Source organism: Camelus bactrianus, chromosome 3 (assembly GCF_048773025.1).
Source record: "Camelus bactrianus isolate YW-2024 breed Bactrian camel chromosome 3, ASM4877302v1, whole genome shotgun sequence".
Taxonomy (NCBI): Eukaryota; Metazoa; Chordata; class Mammalia; order Artiodactyla; family Camelidae; genus Camelus; species Camelus bactrianus.
Window position 1 is genome coordinate 70,070,859 of NC_133541.1, and position 23,565 is coordinate 70,094,423.

The 23,565-nt window shown below is 34.8% G+C and overlaps 1 long non-coding RNA gene across 1 annotated transcript; it reads left to right on the forward strand.

Moving 5' to 3' along the window:
* Nucleotides 1–1,522: 1,522 nt before the first annotated feature.
* LOC141577064 (uncharacterized) lies at nt 1,523–22,999 on the forward strand. The gene is made up of 3 exons (XR_012505554.1): nt 1,523–1,782; nt 10,705–10,786; nt 22,832–22,999. It is a non-coding gene; the product is annotated as an uncharacterized LOC141577064 (long non-coding RNA).
* The last annotated feature ends 566 nt before the right edge of the window (nt 23,000–23,565 follow it).

Below are 23,565 nucleotides of genomic sequence, written 5' to 3' on the forward strand. Positions count from 1 at the left end.
TTCCACTATCATGGATTAAATTTTAACTATGCCAGAAACAGCTCATAAAAAAAAAAAGAAAGAAATGCACTGTCAGACAATTAAATATAAAAATCAATTAACCAATTAGATATAAATGTCAAACATAGAACATTTAAAAAAGAGGTGACATTTTTCAAAAAAAGTTTATATCTACCATGATTTTAAGATGTCGTATATTGTAAAATATACCATAAATTTAAAGAGAATTTTAAAAATACAGTGAAACACATCAAATACCTTAACTGAAACATTCCTTCCAAGTTCAAATACATTAACAAAAAAAGTGCCTTAGATTTATGAATTTTTAGAACAAGTAAGGTTGCTAGATTAAGCAAATAAAAATACAGGATACCTATACAGATTTGAATTTCAGATAAATGATGGATAACTTTTTAGTATAAATATGTTCCAAATGCTGTATAAGACATACTGAAACAAAAATTATTCATCACTTACTTGAAATTTAAATTTAACTGGACAATCTGTATTTTATCTGACAATTCCAATGATAAGAAAAAATACCTGAAAAATTTCTCCATGATCACTCAACATTAGTAGAATTGTCTACTCATATTATCATAAAACCCTTACCCCACAAGCCATTCTGGCTGATTTCCTCCTACTTCTGCATTTCATTTGCCTTGCCTTTTATACTTACTTCACTTTTTCTAGCTGCTTTTTAACTGAGAGCCAAAGATCAGTTTTAAGGGCAGTCTCTTCTGTTATGTCACATGTTTCTATAATGCAAATGACTCTTTATACTATTAATCTAAACTAGTATCAAGATAGTATGACATGAAATTTACATTGGATGATGTATGACTTTTTCTAGCATGTAAATATTTTGTGGCACCACTAACATCATATGAAAACACAATGCAAAATATAGACATGTTATATTAGTTTTCTATTCCTGCTTTAATAAATGACCAAACTTAGTGGCTTAAAACAACACAACGTTATCATCTTACAGATCTACAGTAGCAGTAGTAGCAGTGCTAGTGGCAGTAATAGTCGGACAGGGATCTTGCATCTCACTAGGCTAAGATCAAAGTGCCTGCAGAGCTGTATTCTTCCTTTGGAGGCTCTAGAGAAGAATCTGTTTCTTTGTCCTTCCCAGTTTCTAGAGGCTGCCCACATTTCTTGTCTGAGTCCCCTTACTCCATCTTCAAAACCAGCAACATTGTATCTCTCTGATCTTTCTTCATATTCAAGTGTTCCTCCGACCACAACCAGAAAATATTTTCTGCTTTTAAGCACCCATGTCATTAGATTGGGGCCACCCAAACAATCCAGGATGATCTCCCAAACTCAAAATCTTTCCATGTAAGGACTTCCCTTTGCCATGTGAGGTAATGTAACTATAGGTTCCAGGGATTTAGACATGGGCATCCCCAAGGGCCCATCACTCCGCCTACCACACGTGGCTCAGCCACAGCCAGCCACCGAGAAGCATTCACCATCGCATGTACTTTGTCTTGGCTCAGTCTGGCCACCTGCTTTGCCTTTATTAACTACTTCTCCCCATCTTTGTAATTTCTTCCTGTTTGTGTAACTCTACATTCTTCTCTGTACACCTCCCATCAGGCTTTTTTCCTTTTTTTAAAATCTTAGTTTCATGGTACAATTTATTAATGTATTAGGAATTTGCCTTTTTAAAAATCTGTCAGTTTGTTAAAGTTAGGATTTTTCTGTTTATGTTAGAGCTCTGGTTACAAAGCTGCCAACAGTTTGACAAGTCTGACCAGTCTCATCTTTCAGGTAGGCCAATTTATTGTGGTGTACAATTTTGCAAAACGTAAGATTTTACAGGAAATCATATATGACATTATGAGATGCTTGTATTTTGTTTCTTTCTTTATCCTTTTCATGAAGGAGAACTAGAACATCCTTTCCTGGATTATCAAGTATCAACTAGAGGACAATGAATACTAAATCTGTATCTCCTTCCTTACAATCTGCACAAATACCAGTTTATAGTCTTCAATGATATGCTTGATATTTTCATTTTTTCCATTGTTACAAGTTTACTCGCATCTTAGAGTTAATTATTACTTGTGCCAACTGTGCCCTTCTTACCTAGAATCAATCACCAAATGCCTTGATAATTTTGCCTTTAAAACTCTTTCATGATGAATTCTAGCCTCTAATGCCATGCTCCCAAAGTGTGGTCCATGTACCTCTGGTGATCCACAAATTTATTTCAGGTCATTACTGAGATATTATTTAGTTTAGATACTTTTATGGTTGCCATTCTTTTCATGCTAAATAATATCAGTGTATTTTTTATGCTAGTATAGGGGAGGAAGAAGTTTTCCTTGACCCTCTCAGGGTCCCTGACTGGGTCTGAAAGCTAAATTGACAAAGACATATTGACAGAAGAAAAGAATGCAAATTTATTTAATATAAGTTTTATGTGACATGGAAGTCTACCTAAAGAAATTAAGACCCAAAGAAACAGTTAGACCCAAATATTTTTATGCTATATTTAATAAAATATGATAGGTCAGAGGGTATGAAGTAAGTGCAGCAAACTGGGGGAAACATAGCAAGACCTGTTTGAATTCTTTTTGCCATCCCTTTGTCTTCAGAGATAAGGATGCTCCTTTCTTCTGGATATACGAAGGGCATGTGTCATATGAGGGTTCTATCACCTGTTTCAGGGGAGAAGGGCAGGGGAAAGATAAAGAGACCTTTCTGCTTCTGCAGCTTTCTCAGACTCCTTCAGCTTAAAATACTCAATATGCTCAGGTGTCATACTTTGGGGGTAGCATGTCCTGAATCCCATCCTTAGTGATATGAAATCAATTTTTGAAATAAAATTGCCAAAGTTTTAAAAGTTACTTAATTTTAAAAATTGTAGCACATAGTATAAGGAGTGTGCAAATATTTGCAAAAATTGTGTTGGTTGCATATGAGAGAATAAGAGCTAAGAAACTACATAAAACATAGGGTTTTGATTCCTTTCATATTGCCACATTCTACACCTCATAAAGGGCAACATGGAGACACCAAAGAAATACGGTTAAGATGCAATAATAAGAGGCAAAGTATGAAGAGTAAAAAGACTGCAAATGGAGTTTGAATATGGCAAAAATTCTTACTCCTTTCTTTTCTCTTTGACTCTTTTATCTGTTTGATGCTTTTTGAGATTCTTTCTCCTCTTCAGTGACTGATATGATTGCACTGACCTTCATAATGCCTCCTAACTAGGAGTTGATGATCCACTTGAAATTCATAAAGAGTCAGAAAGAATTTGGGGGCAAAAGAGGAAGCAAGCAGAATCTTTGGTTTTGGCAATTGGCTGTAGGGAAATGGAGCTATTCTTTTCCCCACCTCTATTCTCTTCTGTATCTCTCTTAGCCAGAATGTGCTAAGATTCCAAGGCTGCAGGTCTAGCATAAAAGTGCTGTAGAGCAGTTTGTTCAGCACATTTCACTCTCCAGCTTAGATATTAAGGTGACGCGACAAAAGAACATGTATTTGTAAACCACATATGTTCCAATCCATTACACTACATTTAAAGGTGAGATAGCCATTAGTGGTTAGGAGGCAGTAGTACACACAGTCTCTATTCTTTGCAATATAGCAAAGGTAACAATAGTACTGATATATTAGGGATTTGGGGATTCTGGTCATATAAACACTCTGATTTCACATTAGCAGTCACAATTCGCATTACTCACTGCTTAATTTTCAATGTCAGTGAGGTTCAAGTTCTTATTAATTCATTTTTAACTTTCTAAAAAGCCTGAATTACTAATTTTCTTCTTCCTCAGACAACTAATCCACATTTTTAAACTGGATTTACTGTCCACAGATTTTTTTCCCCCATCATACTTGATTTCATTATACCTGCAACTATAGATTCTTCCTTAAAATTTTGACTTTATCACTAAATCTTCCATTAGTCTTTTCTGCCCGTAGGTAAAAAAAATCATATTGGCATCCAAGCAATTCCACAATCATATTTTAATCTATTTATTCAACATAATCACCACATCATCATCATCATCATCATCATCATCATCATCATCAACCATGCCATGCAATGTTTACTGCATGCCTATAATACGCAATATGCCATGCACAATTGAGAACTACAGACAAGTATAAAACACAGTTCATGGCATGTAAGAGTATTTTATTTAGATAGAAATTTCTTGTAAAATAACAAATAAGTTGGTGGGTAATATAAAACAAGTACTAAGTGAAAGACACAAACATCAAATGCTAGAAAGACTTGAAAGAAAAAAAAAGATCAATATGGAAGCCCTTACATGTCTGAGTACTTTAATCACTACCTTCTCCTGTGAGAGCTCATTCCTCTAGCCAGATTAGCCTCCTCTCTTCTGTTGAACCATGAAATGTTAAAATACTTCTCAATACTGTGTTCATTTCACTTGGTAAGGAACTTTTAAGCCCCACTATCTTATCAAATTTTAATATCTTATTTCAATTTTTTAACTTAGATTTTCTAACCTATCAGTCAAAACATTTAATTCTACATAGATTTGTTGGAAGAAGTATGTACTGCCATTAGGTGAAACTAGAAGTACTCTTCTGGGTTACACAGCTTGTCTTTTTTATGATCATGTGAGAGAAAAAAATATGTATTTCCTTTTGATTTATGCATTTTGCACAAAATTAAAATATTTTACTAAAGCAACTAAGTTAAAATAGTAACTACTACTGTTAAATGTTTTAAACAGAATGGGCAATGGCAATGCATACATATGCATGATCTATATATTATCATATGATAATATATACATATCACATCATACATATATCAGACTATATTGCTCTCAATTTTAAATTAGAAAATCTCTGGGAGAATATTTTAGAACAATTAACTAGTAAAGAAATTCTCAGTTTTTGAGAAGGTACTTTTAACTTTGGTAAGTTTATAAATGACGCTTCATTAAAAACCAGATTTTCACATTTCTTAGACTGCAGTGTATTAAAAAAAGGAAACTTTATTCAACTGTGAGAAAAAAAGAAGTGAGAAATTCAGGTACTTTTATTTTGCCATTCCCATGTTTTAAAAGCTGTATATGTTGTATTTCAGATGTCTAAAACTGTGTATTTAACTATGACTGAAATTCAAGCACTGCCAAGCATGACCTTTAAGTTTCAGTTTCTCCTATAACTAAAGAATATATTTTAAGTTTTCCATTTCTTATTCCATGAGTCTCAATTTAAACATCTAATGGTCCTGTTATGACCATTAGAACCTTAGAATCTGGACTTCTACATATCTTCTTAGAATCTGGACTTTTCCCTAAACAGAAATTAAATGAGGCTTCTACAAAGCAAGATAGTTGTTTGATTATGTTTGCCAATATTCTTGTGGAAGAAGTCAGTGGCAGGGTATCTAAGACATTCAGATTTAAATCCAGAAATAAAAAATTCTTGACATTTCATAAAACTGAAGCAGTTGATCATGGTTTCATAAAACTCACTGATTTTATTAGAGTATTCTCAGCTTTTCCAAAGTCTTGTTACTAAGTTTAACTGTAATGGTTCCTTTTGGACTACTCAGTGTAATAACCTGAGTGAACAGCCCATGATTTTAGTGTTTGCATCTAGCTCAAACTTTCTTAAATTTCTACTTTCTTTACCAATGTTAGTTCACAAGGTTGCTTTAAGTTAAAATCTTCAAAGCAATCTCATCATAAAATTTTAATCTTGAACTTTCTTACAAATTGTCTGTACTAAATTATTACATGAAACAGAGCTACCTTTACAGATAGAGAAGTGTAACTTATTCTGAATGCAACTGTTTAGTGATACTTTGAAAGTGGTACTTCCCTTTTCTTCTGTTTTAGCTTTCAAACAACTTGGTGGGAGTTAGCAGAAGCATAGAAATATTACTGAGTTTCTCCATGGCAACGCTATAAATGACTCCTACACTAATTTGCTATGCCCTTGGGGCTACTGCTAAGAGGGTCGTGATAATGGCAGCTAGAGGCAAATCAACCCAGCCCTTGAATGCTTGACTAGCTTCAACTTTCTGGGATAGGTTTCTACTATGGTCTCCCCTGAATCAGTACTGTCTTACTAAGGGAGCACATATTCAGCATCTCTTACTGTAGTCAACTGGGAACTATTTTCTGGGAAAGGATATGGGTAATTTGGATGAGAAATGTTCTGGACTGTGTGGAATTGTGTGGCCACCCAGCCCATTTTTTTCCCCTTCTATGTTCTCTTTTTATCATAGGAGCTAGAAGCCTGGGAACTGTATTTTCAAGAATTCCTGTCATTACGGTCTCAGGGTGGACACTACCAATGAGAGGAACTAGTGTAAATTTCAAAGGACAGAAAAAGCAAAAGCTATTCTCATGGCTATGGCTGGCAATTACTAAGGCTTCAGCATCAAAGTTTCCTAGCAGCTTCCCAGTGATCTCCAAAGAATCACCTGCTTTAGTGCAGTGAGCAGTGAAATCAATGGCAATGGTTTCCTATAATTTGAGCCTTTCCTGATTTCCTAAATGGTAGAGTCTATTATAAGGGAAAAGAAGGAAAGGCTGCAGAGGCAGGTCTATTTGTAGATCTGTTGGAGGATTGGGAGGATCCTGGCTGATGATGACTTTTCTGTCTCTGTGATGCATCTATTTTTAATGCTGCAATGGCTCTCGCTGAACCCAATATCCGCACAAAGAGAAGTGATATCTTACATGTTTTCAAGGTTACAACTTTCAGTGGCCATTTGCATGCCCAGCTACTAATTGTAAAGCAGAGGCATTGTGCCCAAGTGCCTGGGACAGATAGTTTTTCATCCTAACACATTCCCAAATAAACTCTCCCCATATGGACAAGCCTGGAATTTATGTGTGGATCATCACCCAAATTTCTCCTTCCCTTTGGTGAGTCTCTCTTTGGGGTTCTTGATTCCTTTACTCAGTCAGGACCACCAAAGGACTTTAAAAGGAGGGGATTAATTCTGGATTCCTTTTCTTTCAGAGGCTCTGTATCAGTTGGGAGTTCAGTCAGGAAAACAGAAATAACTCCAAGTATTTCAAACAACAAATGGCTTAATAGAGGGGGTTAAAAAAAATCAGAAGGCCTCAGGTAGAAGTGAGAGAACACAATTTCATTTCTGAGTAAGGATTAAGCCAGAGATGAGCCTTATAGGTTACCCACAGAGACTGCAAAGGCAGAAAGAAACCTCACTCTACATCACCAAGCAGAAACAACCCGTTCTATACATGTTCTCAAAGTAAACAATAACTATTGCTGAAGTAAGAGGACTTCATAGCACCACTGTCACACATAGTTCATTCTAAACTTACCTGTAATTGAGATGACCTATCATGTTAGTCAGTGAGATTTACCCAAAGGCAAATTAAATTCTTACCTTTAAAACAAGAGGTAATTTTGCATCTTGGCTATGGTTGGGCTCCCAGGGAAACTGGGAAATATAGGTGCTATCTTCCCTGATGATCACATTTCAAAGAGATAGTTCTCAAGTCCTACAGAAAGATATTCCAGAATTATAAACCTAACAAGAGATTTATTTAGCCTTTATAAAGGTTTACACACATTTCAAAGAGACTGACAGAGTTTTTTTACAATTACAAGTTTTCTAAAGTAAATATCTAAGAAAGGGAGGGTAGGATATCTCTTAATTTTCTCAGGGAGAATTAGACCTTTATTTTAAATTTATATTCGCCCTTACATCTTACATATCAAGAACTAAAACATTTACATAAAATTAGCTGCCTTTTTCTTTATCACAAAATAGCACACACAAAATATCACAAAATGGCATCTCCCAATATCTGAGTAGTTGGGTTCTCTAGGGTGGCAACTATATAGAAGTCAGGAAAAAGACTGTGGAAAGGCTGGATAAAGATATACATTTATAGGTATAGAAAATTCATAAGGAAAGCAAGTCTCATAATTAGTAATCTATATAGATATTATTTTTGGGCAACTGAGCAAGTTAAATTATCTACACTCAAGTGAATTTCTGCCCATTTTTATTTGGCTAGGTAAGAAATCATGATCAAACAATAAATTCTACATATTATTTATCTTAGTTTAATAGTGAGAGCATGATTGTTTCAGTGAAAAATACATATACTAGATCCTGATGGTAATAAAAATGCTTCCCCTTTCCTATTGTAGAAATTCAATTATATATTGAAAAACCACAACTAGTAAAATACGAAGGCAGAAATGAAATAAATCACACAGTTATGTAGAGAGAGAAGTATCACACATTTATCTCAGGATTTCATGTCTAAATAACTAATATGTTTTACTTGTGCATTCAGGCTATCTCACATTCATGCTCAATCAGTATGCTTATCTCACTAAACTGTACTTAATTTTGTATTCCTGATGCTTGCGTATTTCTTGGCACAAAGATGATACCCAATAGCTATTTACTGGATTAAATTTTAGAATGACTTTAGTTTTAGTTTATAATTATCCAAGGATGAATCTTGTCCTCATTTATTGAGTAATACTAAACTTTCAAACTAAGCCCTCAAAATGGTTAGTTTAATTTGCTGAAATTTTACAATATAAAAAGTAGCATGGAATCATATTTATACATTTTCTTGTTTATTCGTGTTCACTGTCACCTCAATCACCGCTAATGGTTACCATTTGTTGGGCGCTCACTACACACCTGGTAAACATTTTATGAATTCTTAAGTTGCACAACTCCGTATGTTGTGTTTGCTAGTCCTACCTCACAGCTGGTGAAACTTAAAGTAAGTAACTTGATTAGGGTGATACAGCTAGAAAACGGTAGGCCCACATTTAAACCCATGTCAGTCTGAGTACACAGTTCCTGCTCCAAAGTCTCTGCTTTTTTGCCAACACAGAACTCTGACTCTCTAATTAGGTCATGTGTGCCCAGGCCACACGGCAAGCAGTTTACATAGTACCAGCCAACGGAAGTTGCAGTTTCCTGCTTGTTCGAACCACTGTTGATAATCAAGAAAGCATAATCCTCTGGGTTGCAAATGAATCAAGGGGATCTTAGTGATAAACAGTCTTAAGTCAAAGAGGTGATGATAATGTCATGGTTTTAGGTGACCAGTTCATTTATGAGAGACTAAAAGATGTGACCCATGAGGGAAACTCTGTGAGCAGTTGATATGTAGGAAACAAAGTTCAGAACTTGTGGAAGGGCTTTCAGCAGGAATGCAAAGAGTTATTTTTCCCAAACAAATGTATTGTGGTTCAGGAGAATCTCCACAACATTCCCAGTAAGGCCTGGAATGAGAAATAAAAACTACAACCAAGGAGTCAGAGAAAATGTGAGGCTTAATTATATCTCACTGAATACTATGCAGCACAGTTAATTCAATAAACACTAGAACATCCCTGCTTCTGGGGATGAACAAACTGCTACATCCTGCTGGGCCAGTGTGTAGAGCTACACAGCCATGTCTGGGAGTCCTTGCAGAGGAGAGCTGCAGAAGGCACGATATCCAACATCAGGGAGGGGAGGGGAGCCAAGGGAAGGGAGTGTGGAGGAAGGGAGAACAGCCTTTAGAGGCTTCATACCTTGGCAGGTTCTATGGTTTGGCTATGGAGACCTGGTTCTGATTACCTTATTCAAGCTGCAGAAAAAGGGAAGGCATGCCTGCAGGCACAATCTCCCAGGGGTTAACAAATATTCCCTTAATGATTTATGGTAAGTTTTGCTTTGCTTATTGTCCCAAACTTCAAGTTCCACAGGAAATTATTTGTGATACCACTGTACTGTCTTGTCTAACTTTTTTGCATTACTGCTTTTCAGAGGTACTCAAAGCTTGTGTTGTTATTTAACTATTTATTTGTTCATATCATTTCTTCTCAATGGTAAACTGCTTGAGTACAGGACTACATCCCAGAAATCAACTCTCTTATAAGCAGGTAGAACATTCTCAGTAGAAGGCAGAACAACTAGCAGAGAATTCAGACATACTGGTCTTCTTTGTTCCAACGACAGCCCATGGGAGACATGGCAATGTAGCCAAGAGACTCCTCCCTACTTAGGGATTATTTTCACAGAAAGTGAAGGAAGACCACATTAATTCACCTTAATTAAGGAGAAATATTTTGTTTCATGGACATGATTCACAAGAAAAGCTAGGGTGAAATTTACCTTGTGCATTTAGAACAAATAATATCAAATACTACCACAACTCCTCCTGTGTGAGAGCAGATAGAGCTGCAGAAAGCTTTAATTTTCACATTTCCAAAACACTGGAACCAGAGGGAGAAGAGTGCCTCTCTCTCACCATTATTTCAGAAATCCCAGGGAAGTATTCACAAGTCCATTAAGGATTGTGAAGAAAGAGGCAAGATCCCAACAATTCGCTTTAGGCCACATGGATAGAAGGTGCAGTTCCTCAAAAGAATGGAAAGGCCAATGGGTGAATATTTGTGAGCTTTAAAGACATTATATTTTATATCTAATGCAGAATGTGATAAAAGGAGAGAAATAGTATATATTGAAAATGTGTTGAGCTCCTACTACATGTCCTATAAACTTTATATACATTATAAACTTGCTTAAATATCCATAAAAGATAAAAAATATGAAGATAAGTGGAATACTGGGCAGTACCTTTGCCATGCAAATTCTGAAACAGTGAAAGATTTATTATTAAGATAAAGAAATAATGGTATTTTTAAACCACTAACACTAAAGGTTAACATCTCTATTGATTTTAGGATTACTTCTCTCTCCAGACAAAACCAGATAATTAAAAAAAAGAATTCTGTCTGCAAAAAGAGTATTTGCCCAGTGCCACAGGTAAGCATTTTATATGCATTTTATCATTTAATTCTCAAAAAATACTAGAATGTAGGTATTTATATTTGTTAGGATATAGACTGAGCTATTTTAGCAATGAGTCCAAAATACACATTGACTTAAAAAAAGATACAGGTTTATTTCTTTCTTAAAGATATATAGGGTGATCCAGAATAAGTTAGCCCAAGAGGACTCTGCCAGACACAAGGTAGAGCTTGCACCTCTTGAGTCCAAGATGGTGCCATTTTCCAAGCCTAGCTATTCCCCTAGTATTGCTTTTCACAGCCAATAGAAAAAGGGAAGAAAAAAAAAAAAAAAAAGAAGGATGAGTGGGTTATTTTAAGGATAGAATCTGAAAGTTGCATGTACCATTTGTGTTCTCCTGTTAGCCAGAGCTGGGTCAGATGATCTCAATTAAGAATAAGTCAAGCTAAGAAATGACTCTAGCTGGGAGAGCAGGAGCCCTACTAAAACCTCAAAGTATGTGGTGTTCGGGATAGAGTTACCGTGAAGTTAATGTGGTGCTACTTTTAAAGCCTCATACTTACATGTTCTCCTTCCAGGGCTCTGAGGGAGGGGGAGCTAGCAACATAGTTATTTATTTATTTTATTTCCTTTTGTCCTAAGCACTTCCAAAAGATAGATCTGCCCCTGACAGGTAGGGCCTATCTATAAACAAATAGAAGGAGAATAAATTCTGGAGGAAAATTCACAGTCTCTGCCCTCAAATAATTTCCTTTATTTTATCAATGAGACCCAGAGAAGTTAAGTAACACAAAAAGTCACATAGATTTGGAGCTGAAATCAGAACCTGGGTCTCTATGGCACAAAGACTTTTGACTCATATTTCTAGAGCATCAAGTAATCATATCTTTCAGAATTTTATTTCTTCCTGACACTATCTCAGGAGAAAAGCTGGACAATCTAGAAATCACAAGGTAATTGGCTGCATTGCTTTGCCCCTACTGTTCAGATGATCTTGGGAGACAAAGTGAAAGTGAAAGAGAACATGCAAAGCTGACTTGACAGCCAGTTAGCTGGGGAGATGTCGCTCTCAGATCTACTCAAAGGTTAATAACACAGATGCAGTCAAAGATCTGATGGATAGAGGCTGTGAACCCCGTATCAATAACTTACAGCGAATGCCTGGAGGTGGCAGATGAAGAGACTTGTCATCAATTAAGCATGGCAGTCCATTTTTATAAAATTGTCATAAGGGATTATTCAATTTCACATCTTAGTTTGCTTGGGGGGAAAATCAAATAACCCTAAAGGTTGCATTTTAAAAACAACATTTAGTGAAAACTCTTGCTTCTGGCCTCATGTCAGACTGTCAAAGAGGTGCTATACAATTTGAGCCATGGTTTTCATTTTTCCATTTCTGATCCATGGTATTTTTCATACTTATTATTCACCTCACAAGTCTTAAAAAACATCTGACTAACAGTTTTTATTTTAAGAATTTCATAAGTTGGGGAAATATTTAATTATCAAGAAAATAACCTCAAAATTTGAATATGACTGCAAGTTGAATATTTATTCAGCACAGCAACTTGGAGTGTACATTTCTCAAAGTTAAATACCATAACAAAAAGTAGACACATGCTTTCCCTTTTATAAATTTTCTATTTATAGTAAATTCAGAAAAACAGTCTGCACTGTCTATAAGGGACTTAAAGTGGTCTGTCTCTAGATAAGCTTATTTAATTTCAAGACTGGATTCAAGGAGTTCCATGTAATTTGAGTTGAATTTACTGTGGATCAGCTTCATTATCTAACCTTCTATAGCAAAACTTAAAATTCTTATATGTGTGAAATCCCTATGAATACCAGAACTCTTTGGTAGCACACTGGAAAATTTTTAAAGACCCAAAGTAACCTTTTTTGAAAGGTGATTATAACTGTAATGCAATCATTACTGAACTATAACAAGTTGTCATAGTATCTAGAAAACTATTCACAGTTATTCTACCATGTACATTTTCACACTTAGCATTGTACTGCTCTTTCAGTAATTGTTTACTATCTTAATATGACTGGACTAATACCCACCTTCCCAAAGAAATTATTCTTCTTTTGCACTGGATTAACATTATCCTATCTTACTGTTTATTTGTAGCAAGTTGTATCCAATTCTATACCACCATCCATTCAACTTCATAATCTATTTGATGAACATCACTAAAACAATTTATAAAGTTGACAGTAACAAAATGAAATGATATACAATGATATCAACTTGAGTTGGTACCATGAAAAGAGCTCAGAGTACACCAGAAAGTTGTGGGAAATTGTTGAGAATCACTATTCTATAGATAGTTACAATTAAAGGAAAAGACCATAGAATCCTAGAATTATAAGACACAGGACTTATTTAGGCCAACACTTTAATTAAACAGGCCATGTACCAAAAACTAGATTTGATGAAAATCATAAAATGAATTGGCAGCTGAATTAAGTTTGGACCCAGTGTTGTGTATGCCATAGCCAAGTGTTTTGTCGAAGATCATGCGGTTCCCCAAAATGGCATGGATAGAAGGACAATAGCAGTACTTGAATTTCTTTACTTGAATCAAGCAAATTATGGATCAGCATTTTATCCTCAAATTAAAACTTCTCAGCTAACAGCTGATTCTTTGTCACCCCCTCCCCAATATATCAGCCTAGAAGGAGGACTGAACCATGTAATTGCTGGGCTGAGAAAGCTGGCACTCTTTTAGATTCCAAAATATTCTACCTTGTAGCAAGTAAATGTAAATCATTTGGTTGACTGACTGACTGACTGGCTGGCTGATTGACTGACTTACAGACTAACTGGTTGACTGGCAGACTAGGGCTTCCCAGGGAAGGTCAAGGTTACCACCTCTACATGCTCCTCAAGTAAACTTCCAATGTCAAAGATAATTGACAAACCTGCTATCTAGAGTACCAAGTTAATGAATAGCTTTCAAGGAAATATTTTCTAAATATAACTGAAATTTCTTAAAATTTTTCTTAATCCCATCATTTTTTGTTTTATATAAAAATACTAATTAAAAAATTAAATTATGTTCAATGTCTAAGAATGATATTATGTAGTGAGTAATTCAACATCAACGTCTGATATTATGTGATAGACCAAATAGACACAATCTTGGGATAATATAATACTCACAAAAATAGTACAGCATTTATATTTCAAGGCTTGGATATAATGCAATGCCTTTTAAAAGGCAACTTTTCAATACAAACTTTAAAATTTATAATATCAAACTTTTCTGTCTAAAACTCACTGTAGCAAGTTGATGCACTTTATTCTGGCATTCATGATTTAGAAAAATGTTTTTTGCACACTTGGATAAATTAAACATCATTAGATAAACCAAACATTTGGATAAATTAAAAATCATTGCAGCAATATACACAGATCTTACATTCCTTTGACTTCCCCCTTATTTTCTAATTTCTGTATCTTTTATTTTATGAGAAGATACTAACAAAGAAAAGACAATAAATTACTACAAAAGACAACATTGATTCTTGGAGAGAAAGGATAGTGAAAATCATCTCTTTTATAGGACCAAAGAATCTCTTTATTTAATGTCATTTATGTGACAATGTAGTCACGTATATTGCTTGAGTCCAGCTTCACCTACATTAGGTAAACTGTGTCTTATAAATCCTTTTCTTAAGGAATAATTCTTACATGCTCATTTCCATTTCTTTTCTGCAGTTTCCCACTAAATTGATACCATTTGGAGTAAATAGTACAGTAAGGCATTATATAAATATGAAAAAATTTAAGTACTATGGTAAGGCATTATGTAAAATGAAAAAAATTTGAACATTAAGGTTTTAAAATGTATATAATGCATGGTCCTTCATATTATCTTTAGAATTTCAACATTTATGTACAAACATGAATGCTAAGACTGAAATGCCTAGGTTTTTTTCTGTTGTTAGATGAGAGAGTACTTATGGTATCAGATTCTACCTTAATCAAAACTGAACTAAAATGAAAAGCATCACTGCAATAAGCCATATGGCTGCTTCATTCTACACTGTTATTTTTAAAGAGCCAGCCTCTGGCATTTCTCCCCAGAGGAAGTATAAAAATAGCATTACTGCTATGCACAACTACATTGCTTAACCAGTCATTGTGTTAGCTGGCACTAAGTTCCTGAACAGCATAGTACTGCTACACAGGTCGTCTGGATGATTACGAATGGGTGGTCTCATGGGTCAGGGTTTAATTTGGTAGACGTGGCCTTTGTAGAGGTAACTACACAATTCAGCACCAATTCTGAAGGAGCAGGGATGAGAAGAGTTATCTTTTTCATGTGACCAATGAATCTTCTTTTAACATTACCACTGCTGTACACAGATCTTAAAGATGTAAATGAAAGATTCCATTTTATTGTATTGAGAATTATCCTTTTGAAAAACCACTTTTAGTCTGAAAGTACCTTCAGAAAGGATTCTACTTCTTGAAGATAACTGACTCAATTTCAAATGATTTAGTAGCCTTTAAAAAATCTTTTAGGGAATTTTTTAATGCTCTGTAGAGAGTTGAAGAGTGTGTACAGAGGAGGGTGGAAGTAAGCTGATAAAATGCTATTACCAAGGAAAGTCAGGCTAACTATGAACTTTAAATTTTGTATTCAGTTCTATGGCAAACATCACCAGCTTCTCTTATAGGTTATGTGCATTATAGATCTAGAAGTGGATCTCTATTTGGGCTCATGGGTGGGAGTTTGTCCTCTTATGTTCCAAATTTTCTCAGTTCTTCCCTATGGCACATCCAGCTTTTCTTCCAGACTGCTGGACTGCCTGACCTTTTGAGACTTGAAGCCTAGTGCAAGATGCACAGAAAACAGTCCTGTATAGACTTCTTCCCTGGCTATAACTGTTTGAGGTGAAAGCCTCTATAATAAATCTCTATTCTACATCACTCATAAAGATTCCACTTCAAGTCAATTCCTGACAGATAAAGTAGTAATTCAGATATGAAGAAATTAATCAAAGGGATTAATGCCCAAACACTCTCAATAAGAGTCACTAGAAGAACCTAGAAGCATACTTCTACCTTCTTCGATTTGATCCCACACCCCTGAGTGCAGACCACTATAGTCCTTATTTTATTTTAGACACTATGCTACACAATAACACTGAGTTTCTCCAAAAGTAGAAAGAATATACCTCCTGGTAGCTACTCCTTCAAATATTCACTCTCAAGCCAACTAGCATCTTCAGTCTGCAGTGTCTCAGTCCCACTTTTCCCTGCCTACTTTATTACTACTTGGACAGACTGTCCCTCAGGCTATTTTAACAGGTGTTAAAAATTTATCAGAGATTTTTCTCCTGTGTATTAAGAGAGAAGTCTTTATAGTTTAGCAATTCACTGAAAACTTGTGAAGGAAGTGATGCCCACATTTTCTTTTCCTTCCATAAGGGTCACCCTAGCTCTGGTACTTCTAGCAGAAGCTGATTAGAACAATGACCACGTCTTCTGGTACAGCAGTAAATGAGCCACGATGTGAAAGGTGGCAGTGTGTGTCAGTTCTCGGAGTAGAAGCTACCAGAAAGCCATTTCTTTTTATTCCAGCAGAATTGGGTTTTGGCAACCTGGGCACTTCATTTCTCTTCCTTGATAGCTGTTTCTAAGTCACATGTCCACTGTGCAGTCTTTCTTGTTCCTTACAGTGTCATCAAATATTCAGTATTACAAATATTTATTGAGCACTTAACCACGTACTGGGCACAGAACTGAGCCTAGGCCTCTGTTGGGATGAGGTATGTGATGAGGGAAACCTCTTCAGTTTGTCTGAGGACATAGCATATGCTTGGGCATACTGACTACCCAAAGAGGAGAGTTGTAGTAGCTTTTGTTGAGGTTAAGATATACACATATATACATACACACACACACACATATATATATATATATATAATAGTTTTATGCTGCTTAAAAAAATTTACCTAACCTGTCACTGCTGACATTTTGTATAATGTGAATAGGATTCTTATTCTTTTCTCTAACTCTCAGTGTTTCCATTACAGCACAATTAATGCTGTGTATGTGGCTGGGGAGAAATGGTTTCCAGCAGCTCTCTAGGGTGTGCTTAATTAGATATGCTATGCCTTAGATTTGGGCTTTTATCTTACTCATTAAATGTACATTCAAATGATCATTCTATAGATGGCATTGTAGACTGAGAAGTCCGACTTAGGACATAATACAACAAATCAATTCCCTTTTTTATTCTTTTTCCATTCATCAGTACATCCTACCACAGTACAGTGAGACAGTAGTCAGCAACCCATTGTCAAACAGCAACAAAAAAGCAGTATCTATTGCTAAATTTTTACAAATGCAAGTTTAAAACTAAAAGAAATCAGAATAGGGACTATATAAATGTCATTTTACTAAAAGACAAAGTTTAGTTACACACACACACAAAAGTGCAATAGTGTGCACTAAAATACATTCCAAGGCAGAAACTCATAATTATGTTTATAAGAAGACAGAGTAAACTCCTTCTGAGAATATATCCAACTTTGTTAGATTTTCTGAACAAGCGACTACAAAACAGTACATCTACCAAAAGCAGTGATGCCTAAAATGTTTTTACATCTTCAGGGGGGAAAAAAGAGCTTCCCTCCTTCACTATTCGGGTTAAAAGTACTTTGGATTCATTTTTCAATGTTGACCACTTAGCTCTTCCTACTAAATTAAGTACACATTAGTAGCTTTTAAACATTAATAATAAATATTTACCACAAAAACTACAAAAGTATGTTATTAAAGAAACCATTTCTGAAAGCACTTTAAAACTGTGGACCATGTGAAAAAAATCCATAAAACAAACAAAAAGATTTATATGCTGCCTGAGTCACTATTACTATTTATTTATTCATTTATATTTGTAAACTCAGCGCTTTTGGAAATGATTTAGGGCAACTTAGAAAAATACATAGTACAACATGCATATCAAAAAGAAGTAAAACTGCATTCAATATCCTGAAATAACCTATAATGAAAAAGAATATATATATATATATGTATAACTGAATCACTATGCTATACACCAGAAACTAACACAACATTGTAAATCAACTATACTTTGAAAAAAAGAAGTGAAGAATTTGTGGCAAACGTAAATAAGGGTAGACACAATGGAATAAATTCAAGAGTTACACAAAATGCATGCCCTGGAGTACAAGAGCTAACGTTGAGCCTCTAATTTGGCACTGCCCTATCTATAACAGTAAAGCCAGGGGAAACACAACCAGTTCTTTGAGCCATCGCTTCTAAAATATGAAGATAAGCCAGTTTCTCAAAGAAGCACATTTTTTGCTTATATGGACACCAAAGATAAATATCTTCATAGACAAAGTGATATATGTTTTGTTTCTGTTACTGTTGTCAAAATACATACAATCTTAACACTCTACTGAGGAATAATTAAATATATGTAGTAGTTCTGCAATACTGAAGTCCAAGTACACGAGACATGGCCTTCCAGTCTTTTGCATTAATCCAACTACAGCTTTGAAAATACAAGGTGAGATGACTCTCAAACATTTCTTAGTTATTGACCACTTTGAATACCTGGTAGAAATAACAGATGTCAATTAAAAGTCATATGCATAATATTTATGTGCAATTTTAAGGTGCTCTTAGATCCTCCCTTATCCAAGGTTAAGAATCTCTGACCAAGAAAAAAAAATGGATGGATTGCCTAATTTTCAGGAAATCCTTTGTAAATATTATTTATTTCCACTAAGATTTTGAGACATTAAACAGTAGTGTTTGAGGTTATTCTCCCTGATGAGACTCTAAGTGCATGTATTCTGTGCTGTGGCTTAAACCAAAGCCAGATGGGAGTTTTTGTTTATAGATTAAGAAGGGGGGAGAAATGGCAGCTCTTTATAAAAGGCAGAGAGAGAGAGAGAGCAAAAATGATACACACACACAAATGTCTAATTTAATAGAAGGTCTTTCTTCCTCTGCACTGAGACAGGACGTAGAAGAATTCTTGAAAGGAGGCCCTAGGGTCTCCACAGGGATTTCCTAGGAAATCATACCATCAGATGAATGCATAGCTAGTGAAAGTTTTAAAGGTTTGTAGCAAAAATAATCACAATAAGATTATCAGTCTAGAAAATATGTGCAGCTCATTTTAGTAATACTTCATGAATTTTTTTAAAAAAGGATGTATCTCTGTGTGTGTGTGTGTGTGTACTCCCCAGTAAAGCATCCATGACTATTTAATAGTAAAGATCATAGTACATGTTCCAGTATGCATGTCAATTGCTGGATACAATGCAGTAAATTGTTGGAAGACATGGACCAAAAGCCAAAATATGCCTTTGGTTTTGTAATAGCTGATATGAAGTCATTCTTTCTGACACTGATTATATAATCAATTCAGTTGGTTCCAAACTTAAGAAAACACATTTCTGTCAACTGCATAGAAAAGAATGTGCATCTTTCTACCCCTTTCATGAAGGACATGTTTCCAGTTCAAGCAAGAGTGGCAGCAAGTCAAGATTTTTCCAAACTTGAATTTTTCAAAAAGTATTAAAAGTGTAAGTACTATATAAAAATCAATAAGGAGGTATCTACACTGAGTCCAAAAATCCCTCTTCTCAGGCATTGTAAAAGTGTGAGACACATTTAGAGAATATTCCAGTAACATTTTTAAGTATCTACATCCATCCAGTCAAGAATAGTATCTAAAAATAGACTTCTGATTTACATGGGCCAATAAATTCCTTTTTAATTAAACTATTTTGAGTTTTGGTCACTTTAAATAGTACAGGCATAGGTAGCCATAATTAAGTCCAAGCCACTGAGATAAAAGACAAGATAAGGTCAACAAAAGCTCCACATTAACTAGTATTATCCTTAACAAATATTTCCACAAGGTGATGAATAATACACAGTTTGTTAATGAAATTATCATACTTTAAGCTAGCCTATTATTCAAATAGAAAAGCTGATATAAGAAGCTCAGATTACTAATTGTCAAGAACAGAGTTTACTAAATATTTTAGATGTCTTTCCATCCTCTATTTGCTTTTATAGCTCTCCAATATTTCCCCAACCAGTACTCTATTAAATTCTTTCTATTGAATTTCCTGGCATTAGTTCTGTTTCCTGACTGGACATTAACTGATACATTGCTTTGATGTCCTAACATCTCTGAAATTGGAATGAATCTTGTCATTTCTTGATGAGACAGCAAAACTGACTTATTTGCAATTGCCTGTATATGTGTCTCAAATTTTGTATAATGGGTGTCAGTTGCTTAAAGGAAAATCTCAGAGAAGACAATAGAAAACTTTTAAGAGACACTGCATAATCTATTCTCTTTGGTTGCAGCAGATATTATGAGGAAAAACATGTACACTGACTACTCTGAGACAAAACAAGATTCAATTTCATGTAAAGACAGTTTCTTAACCAATTTGTCTTGCTCATATTTTCTTTTTTTCTACATATACAAATGTGATTTATGATTAACGTATTTGCTAATGTCTAAAAAAGCCTTTTCAATGTACAAAAATAAAAATGGTATGTCATAGGTAAGCATTTTATCATAGTTTAAATTGGCAGCATCTATTTTTTTTTTCTTTTCTCATGATTCGTAACATAATGGAGCATTCTACAATTGATGGTATTTAGATTGGATGAAATAGAACATATGTATAGACCAAGCACTAGAAAGATTACTTCCAAGTTTAGTATAGGGATTTGTATGACTTTTTAGTTTCTTTATAACTCTACTTCCTTAATACTCTCTGATTAAATTATTATAATGTTAAAGTATTATTAAAGCAATTTTTACAATAAGAAAAATCTATTTTTAAAAAAGGATATATATTAAGTCAAAATGTGTACTGGAGGTGTATTCTGGATTTCTTGCTTACATGGCAGAGACTGCATTTAAACTTACTTTGCTAATGTTTATTTTCTATCACTTTCTTGTGTTAATTAACACATAGCCCTTAAATTAGCGAGTGCTTCCTTTTCTCATAAAATGTCAACAATTATTGACATTTCTTTGTTGTGGTTAAAATGCTTTGAAATGATGTTAGCTAGTAGGCTATATTTAAATCGGAATATTTTCCAATAAATTGATCCTGATGAAGGGATAGGCCCCAAACCTTGGGTGTTCAACTGAGTATCTTAAGAAACAAGATCATGACAAGAATTCAGGAAAATACATTCTGGGATAATATACTCTGGGTTAGAAGTGATGATCATGGTGACAGGTTGAGATCTCTCTAAGAATATCCCTATTTGTAAGGATGAAGAGAAGGAAATAACAAAGGAAGGTTCACATGTATGGTAATTACAAAATTTCAGGCACTGTTTGAAGTACTTTACATTTACTCATCTTATCTCTCCAACAACCCAGTATTGTTATTATCTTTAACTTATATAGAATAGACCAAGAAGCCAGAGTTATTAGGAGAATAATATGCATAATTGCAGAATGTAAACCTTTACAGTTTTTATATAGATTGTCCCTAACTTTAGTGTCCTAGATGCCATGTGTCCTAGATGCCACAAACTAAATAAATAAGATTGCTAAAATTCTGAAAATCAGAATAGAATCTCTCTTCTGTTAAATCTCTTGGATGTAAAGGATCAAAGTTACTGAAAGGCGTGGCTTCACTCTATCAGTTTTATTGGTAAAGTGAAAGAATTTTTGACCTCATTTTTAAAAAGCTTCCCAAAAGCTCCATGATTAGACAAGATGACTCTTGCCTTTCAATTTTAGAGGTACTGTATATCCTCCTGATTTTGTCTCATCCTTGGGAAACAAAGCAATAGTGTATTTGAGCAGTGAAGTGACATACTAAATGCCCCCTAAAATCCTGAATCACCTGTTGTGTGTATTCTCCAGTTAAACACGGATTTACTAGAAAAGCCTATTGCTAATCAGAAGCTGACACAGTTTTCTTAACAGGAGAAGCTGAACATAGTAGCAGAGCAATTGTACCTACACCACTGAGGTGCCACATTCTCCATTCTTGTCAAAGTTCCCATTTTATCCTCTGTGGGATCCATGAAATAGTTTAGCTCTTCAAGGACTTATGAATACCTCTTTGATGTTTTCCTGAGAAGTTTCCTATATGCTTCAAGACAGAACACTGTGTTAAGTTAGCTTAAAGGCCAGCCTATATACTATTCACATGCTGTTCTTTATTCAATCTGAATTAGGCTGGTAGGAGTGATGTCTAGAATGACAACCAGGTGTGTGGCTTACTATTGGAGAGAGAGGGTTTTGTATACTTTAAGTCTGCTTCTTTAAACATGATTTTTTAATAAGACATACATTTTTCCCATGTATTACCAGATACAAGGAATGTATAGTTTTAGAATAGGCTCGCTATCAGGGAGAATTAGAGCAAGGAAGAAGTATTTTTGTCCTGAGCTTTACTGCTCAGAGTGACTACTTACATGGAACAAATGTAGTTCAAACATCAGCCAGTCTCTTCTTCATTCATTTTAAGAGATAGGCTCTTTTTTATCTTATTGATTTTTCTCTGCCCATTACGGATCACTTCATCTTCCTTTGATTTGTTTCTCTTACCAACTTGGCACTTCACATAGGTGCTTCATTTCTCACTAATGGCAATTGCTGACTATTTACCAAATATGACATGACTACTGAATCAAAACTTTTTACATCATTATACCTTAATATTGGTAAATGCAGTTTTACACCCTCCAAATTCACTCTGCCGATAGTATTAAAAATGTAGGGAGCAACGAGGACAAAAATCATAATAAAAATGTCCAACAATACAATCACAGTTTAGATCTCTCCTAACACTATATGGTACAATAATTTTGCTTATCTTGAATTAAGTGAGGATCCCACAAACATCACTGTGGTTAATGAATATCTACGCTTTTTCACTGGCATTTTTATTCTACTTGGTAATAGAACTGCAACAATAAAATTAATCCTGTATCATAACTATTCGGCCACTGAATAAACAAACCAAAGAAAACACTGATTTTGTTTATGTTCTTTTCTTTTTTAGATACTGCATCTGACAAGCCCAGCGTTCTCAAGGACAGTGATTGTTATTTAGCCCACTTTGTCAGTACTGAGTGAGCAGCAGAAAACAGATGATAATTAAGTACTACATCCACTGTTTTCCAATCTGTTTCTATTACCTACAGGAGTTACTGACTCCTTTTTTCCAAAAGATTGCATTTGTATTATGACATATTCTACAGAATATGTGCCTGTAGTAGAAAATAAAAATATATTCTTTTGTGAAATACGCATGCTTTGGAAAAATGAATAGTCAGATATAGGATGGATTAGGCATAAGAAATGATAAGAGAGAGGAAGCTAAACAAAATCTAAAAATCCAAGTGTATTCTATGATTTTTGTCATACTTGTGAGGGCCCCAGAAAGATGTACACATCTTATAACAAGACATACTAGTAGGAACTAGACGAAATACAAGATGCAGAATCGGGCATTGAGATTTTATTCAAATTATCAGTTATAGACCTTTATCTTTTTTGGCTTGAGTATATAACTACATAATCATTTACATGAATGAGGTAAGTCAATACTTGCTTATTGACTTCCTTTCTCATTCTTCTTAGTCGTTTTACTGTACGTTGACTGCTCTCCTTGAATCCCTACCCTGCCTCATGACTGACACCCTCACCTTGGCCTTCAAACACAGTCAGTCCTCTCCACTCAGAAAATGGAGAAAATACGTAATGTATTTCAGTTTCCATTTTCTCTCCGCTTCT